At 35.6% G+C, this 27,440-nt stretch overlaps 1 protein-coding gene across 7 annotated transcripts in view; it reads right to left on the bottom strand.

Annotated features, from left to right (window-relative positions):
* The window catches only part of ADGRB3 (adhesion G protein-coupled receptor B3), a 687,259-nt gene that overhangs the window by 632,712 nt on the left and 27,107 nt on the right, over positions 1 to 27,440 (bottom strand). The gene's annotated exons all lie outside the window — the stretch shown is intronic.

Below are 27,440 nucleotides of genomic sequence, written 5' to 3'. Positions count from 1 at the left end.
TAAATAAGTAAATAAATAAGCCTTTAGTTTTTTAGTCACACTAACTACATTTCTTTTTTTTTTCTTTTTTTTTTAATATATTTTATTGATTTTATACAGAGAGAAAGGGAGAGAGATAGAGAGTAAGAAACATCGATGAGAGAGAGTCATCGATCAGCTGCCTCTTGCACACCTCCTACTGGGGATATGCCCACAACCAAGGTACATGCCCTTGACCGGAATTGAACCAGGGTTCCTTCAGTCCCCAAGCCGACGCTCTATCCATTGAGCCAAACTGGTTTTGGCCACACTAACTACATTTCAAGTGCTCATGGTCGCATGTGGCTAGTGTCTACCATATCGATCAGAAGAAACAGAATATTTCTCTGTCATCACAGCAAATGTTATTGAATGGCACCGACAATAGACTGCACTGTGCTTATTTCCTCATAACAGGAGATATAAAATAGCCCAACCCAGAAAAGAAGTGTAACTGAATTTGGTTCCTAAAAGCCTAAAGCCACAGGGATAAAGAGAGGACTCAAAGACAAAACCACGATGTTTAAGAGAATGGAGTTTAAGGAGACTGAATCTTTCCCCAAAGACAGGGACTCTGGTCTGGGGATTAAGGAGACTATGGTTAAGAGACAGAATCCAGAGATGGGGGTGTGAAGTGCTTTGGGCATTCTGGTACAAAGTACCCATTTCCTTGCCCCTGCATAGCCTGGCAACAACAACATTATTGGGAACCATGGAAAGAAAGAGGGCATCAGACCTTACGAGGTCAGTCTGACAGGAGCAGAGCATGGCTCTGAGGTAATTTAGAGGAAAACTGATGGAAGACCACATGGGATAATGGACAACTCAGCAGACATCTGTGCGTAGACAGAGCACTTGAAAAGATGGATTAGGCCTCTCATATACCTCTTCCCTTGCCCCACTCCCATGACAGTGCCTTCTACATGAGTTACTGTCGAACTTGGATGAAACTCAGAAACTGAGGGAGAATGTTCATATCACAAATTAGGTTTCTGCCACCCTAATAAATGGTGATTCTAAATGTATCTATATGTATTATCACCCAAGTTGGGAAATGATATTCATACCCATTTATGCTTTCCCATAAAGAGAATTCAATGTCAATTCACCAGGCCCCTGGAATACTGCTTTGCGCAAAGAAAACCTGCCCATTTTGCCAACAGTCCCAAATTTGCAAATGATACTTTTGAGTGCTTTCCAAATTTGAAGGGAGAAGGGGGTGGGTAAATGTCATGTGTTCATGGGTGATTAATATGCATCTAATTTGTCAATTAGTACAGAACATCCAGTCCTGCTATTACGTTCATAATGAAAACATATCTGTAATCCATAGGCATAAATAGGCATGAAAATGAAAGACCCATATACACCATAGAAAAGAATCACAAAAGAGTATAAGATATCAGGCATCACTTACTTTTAAGCAACTTCAAAATTCCTCCTAAGAAACCAGAGAAAGTGATATGCCATGTTTGGGTTAATTGATTTATATTATAAGAACGGTTCTAGCATATATTTTCAATAATTTGAAATTTTTTTTTTTTTAATGTGGAAGCACATCTCTAAAATATACAGCAATGCAATGTCCTCTTCACTAAATTCATGATACATTTGGGTATGTTTCAATAGATGGCCATACTCTAAGCCTGGCAATTCATTTCATTCTCTCTCTTTGTTGTGCAATTAATTTTCTTTTCTTTTTTTAAAAAATATATTTTATTGATATTTTACAGAGATGAGGAAGGGAGAGAGATAGAAAGCTAGAAATGCCGATGAGAGAGAAACATTGACCAGCTGCCTCTTGCACACCCCCTACCGGGGATGTGCCGGCAACCAAGGTACATGCCCTTGACCTGAATGGAGCCTGGGGCCTTTCCGTCCACAGGCCGATGCTCTATCCACTGAGCCAAACAGGTTTCAGCATGTGCAATTAATTTTCATAAGCCTACAATCCATAGTTGGAATTATAGGGACATATGAGGAAAAATGTGTTCAGTTAGCTGTATCATCCATTGAACTCACCAAAGAATGGAGATTTTTATTAGGAAAAATTTGACTTCACGTGTTTTCCCACTCTTACTTGCTTCCTTAAACCCACAGTTACCTTCAAAACTGCGGTCTGTTTTCAGCTTCTATGTTTCCTTCAATTGATTCTAGAGAGTCAAGTAGTCCTAGAGTCCCCAAAGACAACTTATTTTTTTTTCAGTGTATTTGTTTTTAAGTGTCTGATGTTAAGGGCCCTTTTGAAACATTATTTTATTGCTGACATTTTGAAGAAGGCAACTCTCTCTACACTAGTAGTTCCCGCTATCAGTTCTTTTTACAGCCCCTTTGCAGAAGGAAAAATCATTTACCCACATTTCAGCGTGGGAGTGAGAGTCAGAAGCATACTTAAAAAACAGTGACATTGAGTTTCAAAATTCTAACAATTTCAAAATTCTAGTAACACAGCAACTCCATGAAATGTTCAGGAACCTCCAGCAGACAATATTAGCTCAAACCATTTCAAAATATCCCCAGGGCTCTCCTTGCAGGCTGGATTTTAGCATTAGTTAAGGGTCATTACTGGTAACTGTGTATTTCTTGGGCTTTTGGGTAGCTAGAGTACAGCTTTAGGTAGCCCCTGGTATATTTTATTGTTTGTTTGTTTTTCTTAACCAAAATGCAGAAATGGTATAACATATGGAATATTTAAATGCATTATTTCACTTCTTAAGATGACAAAGAAAAAAAATAAATACCTGGAGTTTAAAGAGTAGAGTGAAATATACAGTAAGCAGGAGGGCTTACATTTGTTCAGTGTCCAAGCTTGCTGTACTGCTATTATTTAATTTTAAAAGTGGAAGAAAGCATATTTTATTGTTTTAAACACCAAATTAACTTCCTAAAAGATAATCAAAGTAATTATTCCAATATCCCAAGAAACTAGAAACACCAATCAGAAAGGATATATGCACCCCTATGTTCATAGCAGCACAATCTACAATAGCCAGAATTTGGAAACAGCCTAGGTGCCCGTCAGCAGATGATTGGATCAAAAAAACTATGGTACATCTACACAATGGAATACTATGCTGCCATAAAAAAGAAGAAATTCTCATCATTTGCAGCAACCTGGATGGAATTGGAGAACATCATGCTGAGTGAAATAAGCCAATCAATGAAAGAGAAATACCACATGACCTCACTCATTTATGGATAATAAAGAACATTATAAACTGATGAACCAAAAGATAGATATAGAGACAGTAAAGCAACAAGCAGACTGTCAAATTACAGTGGGGAGGGGAGGAAGATCTGGGGGAGATAATAGATCAACCGAAGGACTTGTATACATGCATATAAGTACAACCAATGGACATAAAACTCTGGGGAGGGAGGGTATGTATGGGAGGGAGGGAGGGGGGCAAAAAAATCAATAAAATATATATTTTTTAAAGTAATTATTCCATATGTAAACAGCATTTTAAATTCCATATGTAAACAGCATTTTAAATGACATCAAAGTTAATGAGTTCTACAACCAGATTTCAAGAGATTTTACATCGTTACTACAAATGTTAGAAAATGTTTATCCCACTTTAAGTTTCCTAGACAGTATCTTTAAAATTATTTTTAGGAATCAATATGAAAATACTTCTTTCATAATTCTAATGTGGTCTAGGAACTACAATTAATCCATCAGAGGCATTGTATTCAGGTAATCAGGTATGCATGTACACAGTTGTATAACTTGTGTATATATGCCCTTCTTTTGTCAAATCTTTTACATACTAACAATAAGTTTGTGAATTAAGATCTAACTTATTTCACTGAATTCACTCAGTATCTGCTAGAAAAATGTGATGTATTTAAAATGTATAAGTAATCATTTTTTTATTCAAAATGAAGGCTAAATTTATTTAAATATTTATGTCATGGTTGTTTTAATTAAGATTTGGGATAGTTCTCTCAGACAGAGCAGTAGAAATTGGCAGTTTAAAACGTGTTTACTATTAATTACTTAGTTGCAACATTAGTACTTATTGTAGCTTTATGTGCTAACATATCTGTGATGTGATATATATATATATATATATATATATATATATATATATATATATATATTTTACAAATGTTTTTCAGTGATGTGAAAACTGAACACTATAATCATGTCTTTCCAAATCCTGAAATTGTTGGATAAGAAAGTAGCAACTGAAGAATCAGGGTTTTATTTAAAATCAGTTACATGTAAGTAGTGATATAATAAATTATACATTTGAATACACTGTCTCTAATCTGGGAGTCCACTCACAGAGACATTTTGATGGTAAAGAAACCACAAACAAGACGTACAAGTTGCTACTATCCACAGGCACATCCATTCTAAGATTTCCCTGAGAGGGGAAAAAGCTCAGTCCCTGCACATTCATCTACCAATCGACCAAATGCCAGGCCCTTGTGTCAGGGCTCTGAGATGTTCATGCAGCTGTGACTCAGCACTCTTACATTTCCAGAGAGAAGAAAACATGATCATGTCTACCACAATTCAGGCAGTTAATTAGGAAATAAAGTCATGTACTCTGTAAAACCCATTCAGTTTTGTGCAGATAAATTCAAATAATTGGCAGATGACCCCAGAACTAAAACTAAACCCCAGATATACAATTACACTAAACCCATATATATTTTACACTACTTTGTCCTAAGTTCTATAGCAATAGCAAATGAAATAAAATCAGTGAGAAGTATTTTTAGCGAACATTTTCAAGTTCTTAAAATGTATAAAGTAATGGGGCATTGTTGGATAGCATACCTAGTTGTCTGGAAACAAATATACTCTAGTTATTTTATGAAATGAGTATTGGTATTTTTACAATTATTTGAATAATTTCTTTCTTTCCATAAGAAAAGTGTAACTCACAGCAGATACTCGATGCAAGAAATGGGAAAATAAATATAATATCATGGGGAAAAGATGAAAGGAGAGAATTGTTATATCTGGAGAGCAAGCCAACCGCATGCTAGATTCCACATCAGAATTCATTTAATCCATGTGATTGGATTTACTCCTTATGGTAGGTAGCTGCTATCTGATCTGATATTATGAACTGAGACAAGTTAGGTTTCCCAGTTAAGCTCAATTTCACAAAGCTAGGGAGTGAGTCAAACCCAAACTTTTCTAAATCAAAAGTCTATATTCTGTCCACAACCCCGGGAGGACTGACAAATTAGAATTACTTAAGGGTTCCAAATACAAACTTTTCTTCTTCATGATTGTTCAGTAAATTTAAAATACAGAAGAATTTGATCCTGCTCGTGGAGAGTGTGCCAGTGGGCAGAAACATTCATTGTGACAGCAGCGAACCTATGATTATGTCACAGAAAAGGAGTTATTCAAAGTTTAAGTTTTGAGAGGAGAAAACCTGTTCTTCCTTAAGTGTATTTTTAAAAAATATATTTTATTGATTTTTTACAGAGAGGAAGAGAAAGGAATAGAGAGTTAGAAACATTGACGAGAGAGATTCATTGATCAGCTGCCTCTTGCACACCCCCTGCTGGGGATGTGCCCGCAACCAAGGTACATGCCCTTGACCTGAATGGAGCCTGGGACCTTTCAGTCCATGGGCCAATGCTCTATCCACTGAGCCAAACCGGTTTCAGCCCTTAAGTGTATTTTAAGGTGTGTTTCCATGCCTCAAACCCACAAACTAACAAAGAAGCACTTATTCTATTTCCAAACCTTTTTGGGGACAAGCCTCCCACAGAAACACCAGAGTTGCAGTAGGTCCCACAAATTGTGCTCACAGCTCAGTAGCACATAAAGGCTAAGATTCGCACCCCAACTCATTACTCCCTTCATATGGGACTACAGGATCCATGGTTTGAGACAGGGGAGGAATGGCAAGACCTTCTATTACTTGCTGAGCAGGGCTTCACGGTTACCCCTGTCACCACACACTGGGCAAGGACTGTACCAAGAAGTGTAAGGAGACAGTGATTTCTAGGAAGTCACTGATGTCAGAATAACGATCAGCAATGGCAAAACGGACAGAGAAGAGGCAGGTACAATGCTGTCAGCAGGCTTGCAGATGTTGGGGGCAAGTAAACTTGTTCTGAACTTTTATTGGCAGAATAATTTATTTTGTGTTTAAACGACAATTCGCCCACCTTAGATAGTAGATAATATGTACTCCTCACAAACATTTTTAGCAATAAATCCCTAAGTCTTATTATAGGACTGTAGGAATCACAGTGACTTAATGGATTTTTGTTGTTTTGTTTCTTTTTAGCCACTATCATAAAAAAAATAAAATAAAAAATCAGTCAAACAAAAACCTATAGCAGTTTTTCTTTCTTCTTCATGGAGTTTTAATTAGTGCTAATATATATATATTTCTCAGCCGAAACTGGTTTGGCTCAGCGGAAAGGTCTCAGGTTTGATTCCGGTCAAGGGAATGTATATACATTGATTGTGGGCACATACCCAGTAGGAGGTGTGCAGGAGGCAGCTGATCCATGTTTCTCTCTCATTAATGTTTCTAACTCTCTATCTCTCTCCCTTCCTCTCTGAAAAAAAAAAAAAATCAATAAAACATATTTTAAAAGTTTCTCATAATGTTAGAAATTGATCCAGACATGTATTCAGGTAATCAACATTATTTCAGATCTTATTGTAAGGGTATGTATGGCCTATGCCAGTTAATTCTGGCTTGTTCACCCCATTATATTCATTGTCTTTCATTCTCTGCTAAACTTCTTACCCTCTGATCTTCAATATCCAGAGTTCCTTAGCCTCTGGCTTACCATCTTTAGCAGCCAGGTGGGAGGTATCACCAGGGGACTTGAGGAGGTGGGGTTGAGGGCCTTGCTCAGCCCCCTGCCAGCCTCAGGATCTGGCATTTGTATCTCCATGGGACTCCAAAATAACACCACTTGGGGGGAAAATTATACACAATGTGATATTATAAAATAAGCAACAATTAAGACAATGAGAAATCATGAATAGAAGAACTAAACAATGACATCCAAAAGATTACATTTCAGATATATATCCCAATTAGGTTGTATCGTCTCTTGATAAAGGTGGATTGCAGATTTGATTGTAAGCACAGACTCATTTGCTGTGAAGTCAAAGATGCTTCCCCTGTCAGGGCCCCTCACTCACATGGACTTCAAGAACTCTGAAGAGGCCCTAACATATGTTTATATAATATTTTTGTAAAATTTCCATAAGAAGATATTTCAATTGCCATCACTTAAGACCACCGTCTCCTTCCAAGACAACTTATCAAATGTTCTCCCTCCTGTTGGGTACCAATAAAATGGCTGGCCATAGGCAATTTGAAACCCAGCCCTGGTAAAGATGAGTTATGAATCCATTTACGGGATCAAATTTTACAGGATCTAATGTAGTTAGAATCATTCCTATAGAGACATGGTCTATTATGCTATTCTTTCCAGCATAGGAACGGATTCCTGGAATCCTCCTACTCTCACTTTCTAGGCATCTTGACATGAAGTTTTTATCACAATAAGAACATCTCCTACCATCTCAGCAGTAGGTAGCGGAGGAGAAAGAAGAATTTTGAAATGAATAATACAAGGGTTGAACTCTATGTGAAATTATTGCAACCCCCATAACTACACAACTTTAAGTGGAGAATTTGGTACTCATCAATGCCTAGTCAAAACAGAAGTTCTCTGCTATCAGCAATATACTAGTACATGACAAACACACCATAATTTCTTCCCTCTCTCTATGGGTAAAAACTGTAGGAACAGAATGTATTAGAACACTGGGGATTTTAGAGCACACCCTTATGACAAACAGCAAGTCCACCTTTGTGAAAAGTTGCCTGTTTTATTCATCTCAGCTATCAATAATAAAATACATGCTACAGAAAAGGCTGAATTAATTTCTATTTTTCTTAGGAAACATATATAAAATTAATGCCTTATAAAATTAAAATTTTAGGAAAAATGTTTTAAAGAGCTATCTTAGATAACTACTAAACGTATTTTTTTTTTCTGGATTTCATGACTTTTGTTTCATGTGTCAGTTTTGAAAATCTGCATCTTGTTATGAATTTGTTTCCTTGTCTTAAATAAGTGTTCAGCCGAAACCGGTTTGGCTCAGTGGTAGAGCATCGGTCTGTGGACTGAAGGGTCCCAGGTTCGATTCCGGTCAAGGGCATGTACATTGGTTGCGGGCACATCCCCCGTGGGGGGTGTACAGGAGGCAGCTGGTTGATATTTCTCTCTCATTGACGTTTCTAGCTCTCTGTCTCTCTCCCTTCCTCCCTGAAAAAATCAATAAAATATATTTTTTTTAAAAAGTGTTCATTTTCATATCCATAATTGTATATTCTTTTTCTTTAAAATGGCCTTAAAAATTGAATAAGGCTTTGTTTCCACAGAACTTGTGCTATTTCTTGTGGGGTTTTTTTTGTTGCTAAGAACCAAGTAAAGATCATCAACTAAATTAACATTATTACTAATATTAAATATGTAAACATATATATAATTTTGTTAAGTATATGTTTCCTTGCACCAGTTTCAGCTGTAAACCCACAGCTAACTATGGAATGTTAATAAAGAAATATTAAACTAATCAGTAATAATTTTTTTTAATTAAAGAATGAATACATATGCCTGGGAGAGAGAAAAAAGTTAAACACAAAATGCTTTTATATTCACTGTATGTCCTCTATATAACACCTACTATATAGTTTACTTTTTAATTGAAAGTTATAAGGGACATCAATTTAGGACAGAAAAGGCTCTTCATAATCATGCAGCACAGCATGCAAATACATAAAAACTAATATAGTAGATAATATGAACTATAAACTTCAGTGAGTATGAAATATCTTGGCATTTGGGGAAGAGCAAACCAGAGGTTGATGCTCTGTCTCTCTGTCTCCCTCTTCATCTCTCTCACTCCTTTCTTCCTTCCCTCCCTCCAGAAATTGCACCATAAGGAAAATGATAAAATCATCACTTCTACTAGATAACTTAGAAGTTTTACCTTTTCTAGATCTTTGATATTTGGGTAAATAATACATATTCAACCCAATTAAGCATAGGTACATGGAGGGAAAAATCATAATCTCTTATAGTATATAATATTTAAATTTAAAGAAGTAAAAATCTTAAAAATTAAGATAATCTAAAGTTAACCTTAGTGACCATGAGGAAAAGATCAGGGAGTAAAGAGAACAGAACGCTTAGAATCAAGTCACCTGCATACTATTATAGTTAAGCTTGTACTTTTGTGACAGTGGGCAAGATCCTTCACCTAAATTTTATCATATGCAAAATGATGGGGTTCATGCTGAATTTCTAGATTCTTTCTCTATCTATAACCCAAGCCTGAAAACTTGGTCATATGAAAGCTTCAGCTTTCATGACTTAATTTTCTTTGACAAATTACTCAATCTCCCCTTAACTGGATTTCCCTAAGAGCCAAATAGAGATAACAATATATTACTCTTTCTGAATGTATATGACAGGAATGAAAAATATAGCAATTGCATTGGAAATTATATCGTTCTTAAACTAAAATTTAGCGTATTTTAGTGAATAATGTACCTCAGAAAAGTCACTTTACAATGTTAGTATTTAGAGGATAAATAGGCATGGGAGTCATAAGATATTTTACACATAAAAACTAAGCGTATTATAGTACACTAGGGCCTGGTGCACGAAATTTGGGCACTGGAAGGGGCTGGGTCCCTCAGCAGAGCCTACACCCTCTTGCAATCTAGGCCCCTCAGGGAATGCCCACCTGCCAGCTTTGCCTGATTCGGGGCTGCCTGCCTGCAGCTGCTGGCTTAGTGGCACTCCCCCTATGGGAGCACACTGACCATGACGGGGCAGCTCCTGCATTGAGCATCTGCCCCCTGGTGGTCAGTGCACATCATAGCGACCAGTTGTTCAGCCATTTGGTTGGTTTGCATATTAGTGTTTTATTATATAGGATTAACATCCTCATTGCACTCTCTTTATTTCTCACAGAACTTATCAAAATTCCTAGTTGTATATTTATTCCTAAAAGTTACAAAGTTTTCTTCTCTGCAAGGTAAGCTTCATGGTGTGTGGTATTTAATAAATACACAACATGTGTTTACTGGTTATTCATGAATCAATGAATGGATCCTGGGGAATACTGTGCTGAATTTCAGTAACAATATAGAAACAAGCATGGCTGTACATTGTTCTTTCAGGAGGAGTCATCTAGCTTACTTCACAGTGAAGACACAATTTATAGCAAACATACATGGTTTAAAATGTATGTTATATTTAAAGACTTACAGAAAGAGAAATTCCATAATCTTCCACAATAATCCATGTCACCAAGAACATTAAAAAATTGTTTGTTTGTAATTTAAGCTACAGGAATTTTATTTACTTATTCAGTTCTAATTTTCATAATTATTTGTAGCTTGCAATAGAACTATAGATAACATCTCCTCTCAATAAAAAAAAAAAAACCTGTAGTGCTCAGAAAATATAACTTAATATCTAAAAAGCTATCTCTATAAACCAAAAAGTGATATAAAATATATATGGTTTCTGAAACATAAGGTGCACTCAGTGACTTTTAGTATTTGGGTTATCCAAAGTAACATTTACAGTATGCCAGGAAAATATCCATATACATGTGGCAAAACTTCTAGTGGTTTAAATATATGAAAAAACTCCTAAATGTCAGCTGTGAGTCACAGAAAAGCAAGAGTCTATTATTAGTGTTATGGAGAAACACATTTAAATTTCACACCCCTTATGATTTTTCTTTTGAAAGTTTTAAACACACATATTAAAAAAGTTTGCTATTATAATTCGTTTAATAAATATAAAATGAGTTATGTTTAAATAATCTAGAGCAAAATATTTTCTAAATTTGAAGTAAAAGCCAAAGACTTTCCAGATGCCTGCTCCATACTACATAGTTAAATTTTAAAGATCTGCCATGCCATTCTCTCTCATAGGCTATGCGATTTATGGTTGAATAAAATAAAGCCTACATTCTCTAGTGACTCACACAATCTAGTTAAGTTATATATGCATACATAGAGGCACCTTAAAACAACTCAGTTTTATAAGGGCAACTATAATAAATTGGTGAATACGTGGAAAAATAAATGGGGGATTATACATTTGCTTTTGGATTAGAGAAAATCAGAGAGAAATCACCTTGGAACTGGATCTTAAAATTTAGAGTTGGACTTCTCTGCATTTTTAGATATGTTCAATATCTGAGCCATTCTTTTTCTCTTGGAGCCATACCTACTACGGGTTTCTTTCCAGACTAGTTGATTACTAGGTTTGTGGTACAGATAACCATATAGATTTCTATCATTAGTCTAGAAAATCCTTTCACCTCTGCCTGAATTCCATTTTCTGGATTCCATATCTTCCTCTTTCTATGATTTACAACTCATTTTGCTGCAGACCACCTAAAAGCTTCCTTAGAAAGAATACTTTAAAGCACATTTTTGTCATTGTTTAGTCTTAAGATATAGTTATCCTTCATGTTGACTCATTATTCAGTTGGATACATAATCCTCAAGAGAAAATAATTTTACCTGAAAATGTTGAGGGATTTATCTTACATTTTAGCTTATAAAGATGCCATAAAATGACATTCTAACTCCCTACTACCCTGTCTATTTATGTACTAGCTATATTTATGTTTTGCTTGTGTCTTTTTACTTTTCTAGAGACTTAAGATCTTTTCTTTATTCCCAATATTAGATGATTCTATATATTTAAATTCCTTTCCCCCTAACTTTGTGCTTTTTCTACATGTTATTATCCTTAATTTTATATTTCAACATCAAATGTTAAACTTTTATTTGGCTTCTCTTCTTGAATTTCTAAGAGTTCTTTCTTGTTTGTTGAATTTTAAAATTATTTCTATTTTTGTTTTAGAGATGCAGTACTATATTCTTTTATTTCTCTCAGGCTAATAATTTATAGCTATTTGGAAGTTATATTTTACTATTTGAAAAAATCTTCATTTTCTGAGTTACTTTTTCACCCTTTTATATTGGACTAGAGGCCCAGTGCACAAAATTCATGCATGGGTGGTGATCAGTGCTGATCAGGGCCTTTTGGTTGCTGACCAGGGCCTTCCTTCATTGTATGCTGCCCCCTGTTGATCAGCACATGTCATAGCAAGGGATTGGTCTCCCAGTCAAACCCCTGGGGGACAATTTGCATATTAGGCTCATATATATATATTCTTAACATTAGAGATTTTTATTAATGTGCTTACGAGTAAATCACTGAATAAGTTAATTGGAAACTGAGTAGGATGTGTCCAATCAGTGGGATTCACAGAAACGCAAATCCAATTTTTCCATTGGAGACATTGAACTTTCAAGTATGTGAAAGTCTTTTGCCTTAGGCTGGTTCAGTTTCTGTTTGATCTTTCCCTGAAGAATGTACATGGTACCAATATTTGGGATCACATGGAGTAAGAGAGTGAAGCATGGTCTCACTCTTCACATATTTCCATCCTCTGTTTTGTCCTGCATGTTATTCTACCTTACTATGACTGTGGGAGCAAAGTCCAAACTCCTTGATTCTATACTTCTGTATTTTTTAAATACACGAAAGTATAGGGTCTCACTTTTAAAGACTGGATATTAAAACCAGAGAATTTTATGGTAGTTTTAATAAGTAGTATTAACTTAAAACTAAATTATATAGATATATGGTTGATGGCATCAGTTCTACTCCAAAAAAGTAATCTATTTATGTGTAACTAATCTACTATAAACATATCCTTAATTATTTTTTTCTGAAAAAACATCCCCTATTAGAATCTCTCATAATTGCAATTTATATCATATTGCTCTCACTTTTCTCCCAATGGAAATCAAGTTCCTCTTAATAAGGGCTGTATTAAAAAAGAAGTAATAAAGGCCAGATTAAAAGAGAGGGCCTAATTAAAAGTAGGCCAGACATCTCAATTCAGATTTCAATGACCCCATTATAAAACATAAGATTAAATCTTAAGAAATGGTTATATTCTGAATTTAAGTGTTGATGGTCTAAAAAATACACCTTTTGTACCTTATACCTTTTTTTTGCCTCTAACATGATAATTATAAAAAAGATGATTGAGCTATTTTTTATTTTTATTTTTTTTTACTAAGTAAGAACTATAACAAAATACACAGTGTAATTAAAACTAAGAAGCAAACAGCCAGGAAATGCATTGTGTAGACTCAGGAACAAAAAGATCAATAAATAAAGCAGACAAGTACTAGTAGATAAATGAAGTAAATTAAATCCAGAATGACAGGAAAAAAACTAGAGGGCAGAAAGGAGAGCTATCAAGAAACTATACTGGCACATTCCAGATTATTCTAAGGCACTATGAATCATAACAAAACAATGACTGCAAACTAGCATTCCAGACCTATATTTATTCCACATCTGTGCTGCCACATGTTGCAAAATTTAAATTTCATATAAAACCTAGATTTTCAGCTTGTATTGATAAGGCAATGCTTACCCCCATTTCCAAATGAGAGCAATCCTGTGGGGCTAAAAGCAGATGTCCCCTCCAGACAGTTTGTTGGTTTCTCACCACTCACACAATGAGGCATCCCGCTCTGACACCTGGCACCCTTCACCCAGTTTTGTCCCTGCCTGGTCCCCTGTACTCCATTATTGCATGTGTGATGCCTTCTGTGAGGCATCTGCACAGACAGAGGAACGTCATCTTAAAGGTTCAATGCAGGAAAGAACTAGGAGGTTTCTATAAATGTCAGATACAATATCACTCCTCTGCTCAAACCCTCCTTTGGTCCCACATTTCAGTTGGAATGGAAACTAAAAGCCTTATAAAATCAGCACAAGCCCAGCTGCCAGGCCCTGAAATTATTCTTGATTCCAATGACCCACTCAATATTCTTAATAAGCATTTAATTACTATAAAGTAATGTATTTTAACTGTAGAAAAATTTGAAATATAAAACATATAAATGAAAAACAAAAAAACCTGATAATTCCACAGTCTATAATAATCACTATGCTGGTTCTTCTTATTTATTTTTATTTTTATTTTTATTTTTAAAAATTAGCCAATAAATTTATCTCTTTATTACATGTTACTATTTTTTTTAAATAAACAATCTCATAACACATACAGAATTTTTTTTTTCTTGATCCTATAACAACAGTCTTGCCCCTAAAGACTAAGTGGTTCCAAGTACTAAGTTAATAAGATACAAGACATATAGATATGTTTACGAATTATAATGCTTTCTCTTTTTGGCATGAATTATATATATATTTAAAATACACAACCAAGAGAAAAAATGGGCTACTTACACCAGCACCAATCTAAAGAAGTAGATCCCCCCCTCCCCAAACAATGGCACATGGAATTACCTGCACACAGCTTTTAGGGACGGAAATGAAAATGACAAAGGAGGCCAGCCCAAAATGAGGATGATTAGAAAGGGCAGCAGGGACATGACACACGAGCATGTGCTTTTTTGTGCTTCTCCATCCAGTTGCTATTCTTTATACTGTAAAACAAAGCCATTTTCAAAATACAGTTCCAAAATTGATCCAGACCAAATTTCTCATGCTATCATAGAAAGAATATACAAAGAGCACTTTAGTCAAGGAATAGACACTTCAGTCAGCATATCCTACTCCTCCTCATCTCTAAACTTATGTTTTTAATTCTCATCCAATGGCATGTTTAGTGATTTTAGAAAGATATGAAGGGAGAGAGAAACTGTGATGTAAGAGAACAACACCCATTGGGTGCTGCCATATGAGCCCCAACAAGGAATGAAATCCACAACCTTTTGGAATACAGGATGATGCTTCAACCGAGCTACCTGGGGCCTTAGGACCAGGGCTCTCCAAGCCCTTTTTGAGCAAAGTCTCCGTTTATGCTGGCTGTTTTAGTACATGTACTAGTATCTACTTGTTAATCGGATTCTTAAAATTAATAGTGAGCAAATAAATTTACTGTGCCAAAATTTTTATTTAATTGGTTGATTAAGGTATTCCATATGCATCGTTATCCTCCCATTTCCCCTCACCACCACCCCCGCTCTTGCCCTCACCCCCCTGGTGTCTGTGTCCATTGGTTAGGCTTATATGCATGCATACAAATCCTTTGGGTGATCTCTCCTCCTTCATCTCTCCCTCCTCTGCCTTCCCTCTGAGGCTTGATGGTCTGATTGATGCTTCCCTGTCTCTGTTTTTGTTCAACTTATGTTGTTCATTAAAAAAAAAAAAAAAAAAATTATTTTATTGATTTTTTACAGAAAGGAAGAGAGAGGGACAGAGAATCAGAAATATTGATGAGAGAGAAATACCGATCAGCTGCCTCTTGCACATTCCCTACTGGGGATGTGCCTGCAACCAAGGTACATGCCCTTGACTGGAATCGAACCTGGGATCTTTCAGTCCGCAGGCCGACGCTCTATCAACTGAACCAAACGGGTTTTGGCTCAAATTTTTTTTTTTTTAAATCATCTTTATTTTATGACTGTATCATATTGTGTTACGATATATCATAATTATTGCCCAAATATTTAGGCATTAGATTTCATAAAAATGTTTATTAACATCTCAGATTATCTCAGTAAAGTAGATTATGGTAATAAGAATTACAAACTAAATGATTTAAAAATGTATAGGCAATCCAACTTACATGATTCCTGCCTGCAGTATTTTAAGACTTAATCTAACCAACATTTGCTATTTTTACTTAAGAATCTTTCATTTTAGTTCTGTGGAGTAATACATACTTAAATATTTTGTTATAGTTTCTCCCTATGCTTTTTATGGTAAAAATCCCACTGCCACTAAGACAAGATAATCACAAACATATCTTTAACAATAATTGCTTATTATTTTGTGGGTTTATTAAAAATTTATTAATACTTACAAAGCTTCATTTGGTATATAATGGGGAGTGAGTTTCCAAACTAACTTCATTTTCTTACAATTAATTTGTGCAAAATATTGCATGACTGAAAAAGTTTCCAATATATTTAAATAAAATATTAAAGAAATTAATTATTCTAAATAAATATGTGTATTTTCTTAGGTTTAATTTCAATCTTCAGTTACTCTGATTTTCCTCATTTATATAATACCTTTGTCTCCAAGGAAATTCTAATTTTGGAGTAAAATAAAATAAGATAACATTATTTCAAGTAAAACAGACTGTATGAATTGTACATTTGAAGTACTTTTTCTGGTGCTTCTGGAGAGCTTAGACTGATAAGAATGAAGAAGAACTGAACATGATTTTTTTTTAAATGATAACTGAGAGAAACAACATACTTGTTTTCTGAGAGAGTCCTTGATTCTGCTGATACAGTAATCCTGAAATGTGCTTTCATTTATACGAATGTTCCAGGAAATTGCAATTTTCTCATTTAAGTGCCAACAGGTTGCATTTAATTTAAAACACTTCTCCAAAAAAATTTGGAAACAAATGTTTTCATTTTTTAAAAATTATGTATACTCAATATATCATCCCTGTTTCTTATGTCACCATTTTGCCTACCCGGTAGTAAACTGAACTATAATGTGAGCATTGTTCTGAGACTAGGGATTACAGTGGTATCATTGGGAGGGGTTAGGTTCTGGGTACAGACAACACTTGGTTTTAAATCCAGATGCCCCTGTGTACTTTTGGAAGTCACTTACTTCTGGAACAATGCAATTTTCCCTTGGGAATTAGAAAAATAGCTTTTCCCTAATCTGTAGAGTGTTTAGAAGATTTTATATAGGCACTGTCTGACACATGATGTGGGATTATTACCATGATAGTTTTTTAATGCCTCTAATCTGAAAAATCAGACCATGATTATTAGAATATTTGCAAACAGTCAATCAATGTGCAAAACAGCTTGAAACCATCCTCTGATAAACTGAGGATCAGTAGGACCAACCACTATGACTACCACCCCAGCCTGATCACAAACTTTTTTCCTTTATTCAAATATCCAGGTGTTAAATGGTTGAGTGGCTATGAATTTGGCTCATTAAAAGAAACATATTAACTTAAATTCATTGGATTTCAACAGATTTTGGGAAAGTTTGATGTTTTAGAATATTGACACAATTAACTGAAGATATTTTTGTCTTAGAGAAAAAGGCCCAAAACAATACCAAAAACAAACAAACAAAATACCTATAGCTTTAAAAATATCCTAAATAGCTGAAACCAGTTTTGCTCAGTGTATAGAGCTTCGACCTGTGGACTGAAATGTCCCAGGTTTGATTCTGGTCAAGGGCATGTACCTTGGTTGAGGGCATATCCCCAGTAGGGGGTGTGCAAGAGACAGCTGATCCATGATGCTCTCTCATCGATGTTTCTAACTCTCTATCCCTCTCTCTTCCTCTCTGTAAAAAAATTGATAAAATATATTTTTTTAAATGTCCTAAATATATTTTCAACTTCTTCGCTAAGATAACGTACATATCATTTCTGGTAAAATAATTATATTACAGAATTAGAGTAGAACTTCAGAGTTTAGTTAGATAATAGAGTAAGAAAATCATCAAGAACTGAAAAAGCACTATTCCGTGTAATAATTTAGAGATTTCAAAGGCTATTATTTTTAACTATTACAGGTTAGCAAGAGCTGCAAAAGTAATGAATAAGAAACAGATGCACTAATCCCACTGTCTTGAGTGTTTTTCTTTTTTGAATGTCTTTAAAACATCCTATTGAAATCAATCTTAGCCTGCATGCTGTTTTCCCATATTTAACTGATAAATGGATCTACTACATTCTATTTAATATGAGATCTGAGTCTCTGATGGTAATTTTACAATCCCACAATTTTTAAATAGAAAATAAATTTAGCAATATTTAAATTTCAATATATAAATTTTGATTGTGCCTCAAAGGAGAGGTAAACTATGTGACCAATTGCAACTGACTTCATTTAGGTCCTCTGGTTCCTGATCCCTAGGCTTAGAAATTAATTTCTAGCCTGTTGGGTTGCTCTAGTTATTCCACTCAGAGTGGAACCTCAAAGGCTTTAGGATTAAAGGAACTGATGTACTCTTACCAAGGTTAAACAGCTCTACCACATTTCAAATACACTGAGTCCCGAGTGCTATATAGCCCATTAGCAAAGTGGACAGCTGGGCCTCCCCTTCAACACTCAATTCAAAACTCCCCTCTCGCCGAAACCGGTTTGGCTCAATGGATAGAGCGTCGGCTTGGGGACTGAAAGGTCCCGGGTTCGATTCCGGTCAAGGGCATGTACCTTGGTTGCGGGCATATCCCCAGGAGGGGGTGTGCAAGAGGCAGCTGATCGATGACTCTCTCTCATCGATGTTTCTAACTCTCTATCTCTCTCCCTTCCTCTCTGTACAAAATCAATAAAATATATTTAAAAAAAAAAAAAAGCTCCCCTCTCTCCACTCTGTCTACTGTTAGTCTCTTCCATTCTTCCCTGTGCTTTGTATAGCTCTATTTTAACTGTGTCAATCTTTCCCTCTTCCTTATTTTTTCTGGTCTCCAGGTTATTGAATTTTCCTTTTTCCAGACTCATTAAGGCATTTTTAGCAAGTAAAAGTTGTATGCATTTTAAGGCATACAATGTGATGTTTTGATATATGTATACATCAAATATGGACTAATTGCCACAATCAAGCTAATTAATATACCCATCACCTTACATAGCTATGATTTGTTTCTGATAACTACCTTAGGAAATTTCAAGGATATAATATGGTATTATTAACTGGTATTACCATGATGTACATTAGATTGCCAGACCTTCTTTGTCCTATTTAACAAACTTTGTTCTCTTTAACCAACACCTCCCCCATTTCCATCACTCCCAGCACTTGGCTACCACATTTTATTCTCTGCTTTTATCAGTTCCACATTTAAAGGGAGATCAATGTAGTATTTGTCTTTCTGTGAATAGTTTGTTTCATTTAGCATAATGTCTTCCAGTTCATTTGTGTGTTTTTTTTGTTTTGTTTTGTTTTTTCAAATGGCAAGATTTACTTCTTTTTTAAGGCTGAATAATATCCTATTGTTCATATATCTACCTTTTTTTATTCATTCGTACATCTTCAGATGCTTATGTTGTTTTCATAGCTTGGATGTTGTGAATAAAGTTGCAATGAACATGAAAGTACAGATATCTCTTTGAGATTCTATTTTATTTCCTTTGGGTATCTACCTGAGGAGGGATTGCTGGGTCATACAGTAGTTCCGTTTTAATTTTTTGAGGGATTCACAACTGTTTTCCTAAGGCTGTACCAATTTATATTCCACTAACAGTGTACAAGGGCTCTCTTTTTTTCTATACCTTCACCAACAAACTACCCAAAAAGAAAATCACAAAAACAATTCCATTCAAGATAGCAAGTAAAAATTATAAAATACTTAGGAATAAACTTAAAGAGTTGAAAGACTTGTACAATGGAAATTATAAAACATGAATGAAGAAAATTAAATACACATAAATGTAAGAATATCCCATGTTAATTTATTGAAATGATTAATATTGTATAAATGTCCATACTACATATAGCAGTCTGCAGATTAATGAAATCCCTATCAAAATCTCAATGGCATACTTCATAGTAACAGGAAAAAAAAAAAAACAACCTTTAAATTTACGGTATATGGAACCATAAAAGAGCCAGAAAAGCCAAAGCAATTGAGCAAGAACAGAGATGGATGCATCATACTTTCTGATTTCAAAATATATCATAAAGCTGCAGAAATAAAAACAGTATTGTGCTGGCATAAAGACAGATACATAGACCAATGGAACAGACGGAGAGCCCAGAAATAATAACATACATCTATTGTCAACTGATATTAGACGAGGTGCCAAGAACAAAGAGTAAGGATAGTCTCTTCAATAAATAATGCTGAGTGAGTAGCCACATGGAGAGCAATGAAATTGGGCACGTATCTCACACCATATACAGAAATCATCTCAAAATGGATCAAAGACTTAAATGTAAGACCCAAATCATAAAACTAACTGCAGAAAACATAAAAAAAATGACTCATGTAATTGGTCTGGGAAAGGAAGTTTTACATATGACCAAAACTCAGGCAACAAAAGCAAACATAGACAAGTGAGGTTGCATCAAACTAAAAAAGCATCTGCACATCAAAGAAAATAATCAACAGGGTACAGAATGGAAGAACAGATTTACAAGTTATTTATCTGATAAAGAGTCAATATTCAAAATATGTAAAAATCAATATCTACTTAATAGAAAGAAAAAAAACCATCTGATTTTTAAATGGGCTAAGGACTTGAACAGACATTTCTTTTAAAAAGACATACAAATCTTTTCAGGTATATCAAAAGAGTTTTTCCTTTCTGTGGTAATCTTTTTTTCCTCCTCCCATACTCATCTGACAACAGTATATAACTATGAAGAATATTTTTTCACTAGTTGTTAAACTATTCTTTAAGTATTTACATGTACTGTTTTCAATTTTTTTCTCTATGGAAAAATAACTGAATTTAGGTGTTTTTTTCTTTTGATGATGTATTTCTTTTGTACATATTCCCAAGTTTCTTGTTTGCTTATTTCTCTGTTGAAAATAATGGTTCCCTTCCTCCCCCAGCTTATCAGAGTCACTGAGATCAGTACAGACTGAGGTTATAAATGGAAAGATTCATTAATCTGGAAGACAGGGTTGACTAATATTTTCCAATAAAAATGTGAGTGGACATGGCACTTCTGGGTCATAAGAAGAAGGTGTGCCTTGTCTACAAGCTTTTTGCCCTACTTCGATGTAAGTGGCTCCATATCTGAATCATTGTGTGTTACCCCCTAAAGGACAGCCACCCACAAACCAGAAATGTTTTCATTGAAATGTTATATAAGCAAGTAATACAATTATATTGTGTTCAGTCTCTAAACCTTGCGAATTTGTTACAAAGGCAAACATTACCCAAAGTAATATGCCATTGATCCCTATGATTTTCTTCTACTAGACTTGAATATTTTTCATGGTAATCTGGCAAATATTTAACTTTATTCAAGTGCCTCCTACACAATTTGTAAGTTACATAATTCCGACATAAAGACATATTTAAAGAGTTATCAGAGAAAGTATAAAAGTCTAAACAATTAATTGAACAGATAGGAATTTGAAAGAAATGGAGTTAAGAAAAGCCATCTTCAGTCATGTGCATATACCAAAAAAAAAATTTGTTAAGTAAATCATTGGACAACTTGAAATAATATCTTTTTTTTAAATGGTATTATTTATTATTATTATTATTATTATTATTATTATTACTGTTGCTGTTTCTTTGATGTTATTATTAGCATTATTATTTTAAGTGGCAAATTCTAGATTTTAATTGAATACTGAAATACTATCTTGAATATTAAAAGTCATAATAAACTTGAGTATGAGCAATTTATATAAAGTATAGATGCCAAACTGGCTGTTAGATCCAAGAGGCAAGAATCCCGAAAATAATAATTTGAACCTGAATATGTTCAGCTCTTTTACGCCACTCAACCTTCCCCTGATCAAACACATTCACATTCCAAGTAAATTCAACCTTTTTTAAAACCTCTTTTTCTGCAGAGATAATAAACTCAAAAGCTCACGGGGGCAAGAGAGTGGCCCATGTCTATGGGTTATACTTCCTGGGATGGTGGACTTGTGATAAAATGGAGGATAAATCCAGGCAATCGTCCTGTAGTTATGCTGGTCTAGTGTTTTTGAATCTTCTGATTCTCTTCTCCCCCAACCCCCCCCTAAGAAAAAAACATAGAAATTCAATGCTGCATACAAAATTAAATTAATTGTGAAACACTGGGAGGCAACCAAAATATGTGGTGAATGCAACCCAGATCTGTCTTCTAAAGCTTCTACCTCTAGGTAAACAACTGAGAATGTGTGTTTTTTTTTTAAATTGGAGAAGAAAGTAAAAAGCAAAGGCCATTCAGGAGCAAAGATACTTTGGCCTCTCTTTTGATTGAGCCTGACTTAAAGAGACAAGATTGCATTTTCTATTAATGAATAGATTCTCAACATTGGTGGTGGTTTTTTCAGGATTATATCTCATGCCATCACATTTACTTATTTACTTTCATGTAAGTGAATAACAAAAAAGTAAAGAAATCTGGATCCATTTTTCATGTAGCCCTCTTTATTATTACTCTAAATTACTATTAAAATTCCTATGGTTCCATTTACACCAATAAATTCTAAATATTCCCTTGAAAAATTCAGGTAGGGAAAGAAAAAAGTAAAATGGCAAATTAATGACATCCCATGAATAAGATTCTGAGTTCCAATCTTCAGTAAGAAGGAAATAACTTAAGTAAATAATTCTTAAGAAAACTGAGGATTATCAAAGATTTGTACACATCCAGACCAGTAGAAATGTACTAAGGACAAATCTTTTACTACTTAAATAATTATATGCAGCATTAAAAAAAATACATTTTCAGTTTTAAATAACACACATATTGTTCTGGACTTTTAAGAAGTAGAGATATCTGAATAAAAGACACAACAAAAATTTGCCACTATAAAGTACGTATTCTTGCCAAAATGTAATATATGAAGTACTTACTCTTTATGTGTACTCTTTGCCAAAAAGCATTTATTTAAGATTACTGGTAACAAATAGCAAGAAGTGATTAAAATAAACAATATTCTGAAACAGTTGGCTCCTGAGTAACTGCATCATTTTTTTGAAATTAAATTTGGGCCTATCAGGATTTAGAATAAGCTTATCCTTTTATGAAAGTTATTTTCATTTAAGTGTAGGTTTATTAGACTTAAGACCCTTGGTAACTTAGAAATGTTGCATGACTCAAGTAATATGCACATAGCTACATCATCAATTCAACACACATACATTAAAAAGCACATTGTACCAAGATCTATGGACGATATAAAAGTAGTAAGATACTGTCACCATCCTAGGGGATTTTACAGTTTAGCTAGGAGTGGAAACCCATAGATATATCATAAACAAAAGCAAGTGCATAATAACATATCTTGAAACAGATTCATAACATAGATAGGTGCTTAAACAGCAGTGCTTTGGCTATGAGTTAGCTTTATTACCATTTTATTATTGCATTAGCATTTATCAATAGAAAGATAAACCATTCATAAAAAGGCATACTCTCATTTAGAAAAGAAACTCCAAAAAATGTGAAGGGCAATTTTAACAGAGGGTACTATTTAGGTCAAAACATTTTGAATAAACAGGTATAATGTGTTTTCTATACAAATGCTAAAATAGGACAAAGACAATAAAGCAATGTCTGGTGAGTGGAAAAACAAAAATGGTGAGTTGCCAAGAGAATGGACCTTTTCCTAATTCTATAAACTTTTAAAATTATGATTAGAAATCTAATTAGAAACAAATAAAGGAAATCATCAAAGGGCAGCATGACTTTAAACCTGAACTTTAAATCCGCAGCAATAATTCATCAATTTATTACGTAGCATGTTCTTTATGTCTTCTCTTCTTTGAACTGACTACCAGCATGAAGAAAGCCGGGAATAGGGAATGCCAGCGTGTCTGATTAAGGAGGATGGAGGTGTCGGGGCTTAGGGCAGGCAGCTTTTAGATATTCCACTGTGGTGTATTGATGATTTCAAACTAAAACCACCTGAAACACAGCAGGAGCAGGAAGAGCGCTCTGACTCCTCTCTCTCCCTATGAAAGAAAACGTTATCACAAAAGTTCTAAAATCCAGCACCAAAAAGGCCTGCAATGCCTTACACTAAAGCCCAAAACTTTGTAATGCCTTACTCAAGCCCAAACTTTATTTGCATTCCTCACTAATGGATATCCAAACCTTGCTTGCCCTGTCAATTTCTCGCAAATGTTTTGTGTCTTTGTCTGAAAAGCATGAAAAGGTGCCTAGTGTGGACATTTTATGATCTGAGCATCATATTAGATTCTTTCGTGTACATGCATTAATTGTGGGGTTTTAAATCTTCTTAATCTAGTCTTGTGTCAACTTTGTTATTTCATTATTGGCCCAGCCATAAGAACTAAAGAAGGGTAGAAGAGGGGAATTCTTCCTCACCCCAACAGAAGTTATTTCCTCCCAGCAATGCCTGCCATGTCTAACTCTGAGTTCAGATACCACGTGTTTGTAACGGAACCGTATTGAAGTTAGAATTGGTTTACATTAAATTTCAAAATGTGTGAAATCAGGCAGGTGAGGACATCCTCTAACACAGAATCCCAAACCTTAACTTTAACTTTCCTATCTCATCTCTTACTCTTATTTATACCCTGTGTCCCAGGCAAAACCTAGCTCATTTAAGAACCCTAAAACTATTCCTCTTCTCTTCCAATACAGCTTTTGAAAAACATATGATTTGAAGCTAAACCCACTCACTTGGCTTTTATCGTTGCCTCCTTTACTTAACTGGTTCTGGTCCTCTGACAAAAAAAATTATTCACCGGAGTGATTATTTCCTTGTCAGGCTCAGTGAACGTGATTCTGTTCTCCCTTCTGTTCTCTGTACCTCGGTTCTCTTGCACATGCTGTGCCTCTGCCCAGAAGAACTGCCTCTTCCATAAATATGGTGAAATCACAGGTGTCCTCAAAGTCCAGCACAGACATCACCTAACATTGAAACTATTCTCCCTCCCCCCACCCCCCGCCCCTCTGCATATTAAACCAGGAGCTGAATCATTATCACTCCTCTCTCAAGGCACACCTAAATTCTGGATCTTTTTTTTTTTAACATTTTTTCTATATTTGCTTTGTCAGCTCCAATAGCTGGTAAATGTCCCAAAAGTAGAAAAATAAGATCTTTATTTGAATCTCCTCTGTGACACCAAGTTAACTTGTTTATACATATTTGTATAAACATAGTTTTGTTTGTAGCTATTTGTTTTTACTTATATCTACTTGTTACATATAGCTATTTGTGGTGAAAATAATATTGCTTTCTCCCAGGTCTGATGTCACATCTACTAAAATTCTTTCACGTTTATAATCACGTTATGCTGCACATAATGCATGTTTGCACCTAAAATGTTTGGACAGAATTCCAAATAAAATTTAATCAAAGAAAGCACATGATTAATGTCAGAAAATCCTTCCTCTTTATATATATAAGATGCCAACTCCTCAAGCATGACATCCTAGGAGAAATTGCCTCTTGCATGGTGTCTTACGGTCATCATACTCAATGGTTCTAAAAACAGATATGACATGCATTCCAGGGAAATCGTAAGCAAGGGAGATATTTATAAATCACTTCGGTTTTGGATTTTGAAGGGTGCCTGTTATTTTAAAGTATTATGTATCTGATCGTTTCCCACACTCTTTCCTCGGGCTACTACAGTTTTGGCAACTCTTGGAGCAATTGTTTCTAATAAAAGCAGGATAGGAAATAGAACATTCCTGCATGCTCTAGGTTTGGAGGGTAAAAATTTGTTCTATGCCAGCATCAGTGAAACAGGATGTGGAACCTGTTTCAGGGAAAATAGGCCACAAATTTGAAAGCAAGGGGGAAAAAATAAAATACACACACACACACACACACACACACACACACACACACACACACAAAAGAACACCTTCCCAAGTTCACTAAAAGGTGAAAGAAAAAAAAAAAAGGTCTGGGAAAATACTGCTTTTTAAACGAAACTGGAGGGGGTTGCTCGGTCATCTCTAAAATCCAGGGCAATGGCAGGAGAAAGGGTGGTAGCATAACCCAACAGACAATCCTGTTAGGTTCCCAGGAGCACTTAAAAGTTAAAGTTTATCCTTTGTTAATATTTTATTTTTTCCATCACCATTTATTCCCTCTACGCACTCTTCCCCCTCCCCCGTTCCTTGACTATCCCTTCTTTGAGGAAAACTGTCCTGTCCGGGTAATCAGGGGTCCAGAGCCAATTCCGCTCAGGAGAGCAGGCAGCAAGATCAGAGAAGAGCAGGGTATTTGAGATGGATATAGTTTGGTTCTCAGAATGGCTTCCTGCTGTATACGAATAAACATCTTCCTTTCGTTGGGAATTTTCTTTTTCTTGTTAAACGGAAATAAGCCCGGAGCAAGCTGCCTTAAGCTATCCAGGTTTTCAGTGGGAATAAAAAGAGCTAATACTAAATACAAATCCAAGAAAAAGTTCATGCCCTCACTTTTTTTTGCATTTTAACTCAGTATTAATCAGAGTTCTTCAAAGAAACAGAACCAGTAGGATGTGTGTATGTGGGTATGTTAAGGGAGAAGGGGATATATATATAATTAGTGGCTCAGTGCACAAAATTCGTGCATGGTGGGGGGAGGGTATCCCTCAGCCTGGGCTGCACCCTCTCCAATCCAGGACCCCTTGGGGGATGTCCAACTACGGGGGATGTCCCTGTGGGATCGGGCCTAAAGCAGCTAGTTGGACATCCCTCTCGCAATTTGGGATTACTGGCTTCTAACCACTCACTGCCTGCCTGCCCAATCACCCTTTACCATTCTGCCTGCTGGCCTGCTCACCCCCAACTACCCCCGCCCCCACCAGCCTGCTTGCCTCCAACTGCCCTCCCCCCATTGGTCTGATAGCCCCCAAATACCCTCCCCTGCAGCCTCATAGCCAATTGCCCTCCCCTGGCAGTATCATGGCCCCCAATAGCTCTTTCTTGCCAATCTCATGGCCCACAACTGCCCTCCCCAGCCAGAGGCCCATCCTTGGTCGGGCCCAGAAAACTTGCTTCAATCCTTGAAACCCAACGGCACAATAAAACAAATATGAAGGGTAAGACTAACTCTCCATATGCAGGGGAGGGGAGAGGAAGAAAGAAAACCGCCCAAACTCCAACCGCAGAGAACCCCTCAATACCAAATACCATGAAATGTGGAGTGTTGATAATGAGGGTACTTCACTCCTCTATCCTCAGGAGGATTCACAGTCCCAATATATCCTGGTCAGAAAAACAGGCTGACAATGATGCCCAGTGAAGAGGAAAGAGAAGAAGTCTTAGGACTAAAAAGATCTCATCTGATCTACACACAAGGCAGATGAACATTAAACACTGAAAAACATGTCCCTCACCAATCACCAAAAAGGGACAAAAGAAAAAGATTTAGCAAGACCCTAAACTTTGATGATAGCAACTCCAGTATGTGCACTTAAAAGTGTCCATCGCCCACCCTACGAAAACCCCCTCACTTGCCCTCTTCCTATATAATCTTTCAGCAGATGTTTGGCAGCAGAACGTGCTATGGGGAAGGACACACGCTCTGGACACAGACTGCCTTGATGCAGATCACAGGTCTGCCACTGTGCGTCCTTGAACAATACTTAACTTTTCACCCTCAACTCCTCATTTGGGCCCCACCTGCAGGAAAACATTGTATGACAGATATTTTATCCTAAATATCAAACACATTTCAAACATTTTCATATTACTCAAAAATTAAAGTTTTTGAGGGTGACAATCCATCC

Source organism: Pipistrellus hanaki (genome assembly GCF_964339955.1).
Source record: "Pipistrellus hanaki genome assembly, chromosome: 7".
In the NCBI taxonomy this organism is placed as follows: domain Eukaryota; kingdom Metazoa; phylum Chordata; class Mammalia; order Chiroptera; family Vespertilionidae; genus Pipistrellus; species Pipistrellus hanaki.
This window is presented reverse-complemented; position numbering and strand designations above follow the sequence as displayed.